The 2652-nt window shown below is 46.3% G+C and overlaps 1 pseudogene; it reads left to right on the top strand.

Annotated features, from left to right (window-relative positions):
- Positions 1–498: 498 nt before the first annotated feature.
- On the top strand, positions 499–671 carry LOC119815981 (annotated as a pseudogene).
- The last annotated feature ends 1981 nt before the right edge of the window (positions 672–2652 follow it).

The following is a 2652-nucleotide window of genomic DNA, read 5'->3' as shown; positions in this document are numbered from 1 at the left end:
TGGGTCTGCCATAGCCCTCTGCAGAGGTCCTAGTCCACTCCTAGATGAGGAGCTTTTAGCAGTGGAGGCCATGGTCTCCATAGGAGCAAGGTCTGCGGTGTGAAGGATGGCTCCTGAAGAGAACCACACCTTCCTCCGACCCCTCTTCAAGGCTGAGAGACTGACTAGAACCGTGATGCTGTGTAGAGACTGGGGTGTCACAGGCCAGAGCCAGGTTATTTTATGCCATCTCCAGTTTCCTTGATAACCATTTATGGCCCTCCTCTGTGTTACATGGCATCTTCGCCACCATGGTGTAAGCCTCTCTAAGTTCCATGGAGAATAGGGAGAGACCGCTTGTTTCCAACCAACCAGAGGACCAAGAATGCTGTTGGCTTCTGGGGCTTCTAGCAGAGTTTCCTCCCTCTTCACTGTCATGGGCTTTCCTGATGTTTCCACGAATGCATTTGAAAAGTGTTTTGACTGTGGCTTTGCTCTGTTACTATGAACTATTTACCAGTGCCTACCTGTCAGAGGAGATACTGTGGTCAAGAAGATGTTGTCTCCCCCTCTCCCAGGGTGAGGCTCATCTGTTACACTTGAGATCTGCTGACCCCTGTGGTTTCCCCTAATACAGGAAAGTTGCCTGCATAATTCGTGGTAGTGGGGAACTGTATTTGCACTTTTCCCTGAAAACAAAAATAAGAAATAATTAAAAATTTCATCAGACTGTTTCTACATGGAGACAAGGAATTTGGGGTAACCTAAATCAGTATTTCCAGGCTCTTTGGCTGGTCTTTGGCTCTAGAATAAGCTCTCTTTCTGGGTGAGGGTTGTGCTTTGGTGTTGACAACAGAGACAGAAAGGAAAAGGTTCGGAGGCTAGAACAGGCTTCTTCATGATGGCTGCGCATTGAGAAGCTGGGGGGAGTGATGGGAGAGGGACCCATAGTGTTCGGGGGACCAGGCTATCTCACTGTGGTATTGTATGTGAGCAATATGGGTGGAGGATGTTGGCAATCAGACAATTTCTAAATGACCGTGCTCACTGCCATAGAGAATAAACACAGGGCAAGCAGAAACTGACCAGAACACATCTTTTGGGTGAACGATGGATGATTAGCAGCGAGGTTGGTGGAACTGATATGAGTGTTACCAAAGGCTGTGACTTGTAGTGGAAACCTTGGATCTCACTGTAGGAGGAGAGGAAAGGGAGTTGCGGTTGCCACAATCGGTCCATCCTCACTGCTGAGGCTGGGTGTGTCTGTAGGGTGGAGGCTGCTGAGCCATGAGAGCAGTTGCCTGCGCATGTTAAACCTGTAGGTGGCACCAGATGTGTAAGGCGACAGCTGAAATATGCAAGCATCCGGTCCTACAAGAAAATGGGACCAGCGAGGCAACCGTGGGCATCATTGATGCCAGGTGAAAGCACATTTAAAGCCACAGGTCACCTAAGTCAACCGCTGGGATTAATCAGAGGGGTACAGGTTGAGACACTTATGCAGTGCGGAGGATAGAGAACACAGAAGGCCTAAGTTACACCGTGTGACATCATGAGGTCAGTTTCAAAAAAAGATGTGGCAAGGCCGAGGCCAAGAAATGGCTGTTGGTATCCCAAACTCAGATATGAGAAATTGGCATTCAAAACCAGTGACACTCCCAATGCTATGCTGAACTCATACATCAAAATTTAAAAACTACAGCCTTGGCCCTAGTTGCTAAACACTAATCTCCACCCATGGAACTAAGGGATTGATCTGTCTATCTATCTATCTATCTATCTATCTATCTATCTATCTATCTATCTATCTATCACCTTTTACCATGATTGGAAAAACCAAAGGAAGATTTGTTTTTGCATATGTGTGTGTCTATGTTGTATATGTGTGTATGCACGTTTGCATGTATAAAAATACACATGTGTATATGCACACACATATGTAGAGGCTAGAGGTTAGAATTAGGTCAATAAGAATTTTTCCCACATAGGGGGACCCCTGAGCTTACTGATTCTACTAGCATAGCTGCCCTAGGGGCTCCTTGTCTCTGCTTCCGAAAGTGCTGGGATTACAAGAAGGTGACCATGCTAGCCTGGCTTTTTTTTTTAATTTGGATGATGAGATTTGAACTCTTGTCCTTGCACTTGTATGGCATACACTTTATCCGCTGAGCTGTCTCCCCTGCCTTAAAGGAAGATTTTGCAATTCATATGTAATTAAAACGTGTCCCAAGGTAAGAGGCTAATTTAAGCAGAGCATGAGCAATGCCCGCTGTAGGGTCCCCTATTCTGAGTTTGTTACATATCCTAATCTATGAAGAATTGGTGACTATGTCTTCTTGCTCCATTTCAGCCTTCATGAGGGTTAGAGGCTCCTCTTCCTTGTCCACATTCTTGAGGCCTCTGTTATGATGATTCACCAACGCTGGTCAGGGGCTGGGTTGTCAGCAGGGAGGTAGCCATACTGTGCTGAGATCCAGCCTCAAACTTTCTTTGTTGCTTCTTTATTTTTATTTTTGATACAGTGCAGGGAACCATGGAATTGCCTGGTCTAGCTGCTTTGAGAGGCCATAGTCATTGGTTTCTTCTGGCTAGAGTCTGGCTCCTGGGGTGCTGTGTACACCTTTCAGTTCCTGAGAAACTCAGGCAGTGAGAGCGTTCAGACCACGCATGTTT

Source organism: Arvicola amphibius, chromosome 5 (genome assembly GCF_903992535.2).
Source record: "Arvicola amphibius chromosome 5, mArvAmp1.2, whole genome shotgun sequence".
In the NCBI taxonomy this organism is placed as follows: Eukaryota; Metazoa; Chordata; class Mammalia; order Rodentia; family Cricetidae; genus Arvicola; species Arvicola amphibius.
The sequence above is the reverse complement of the archived record's forward strand: the minus strand, read 5'-3'. Positions and strand labels throughout refer to the sequence as shown.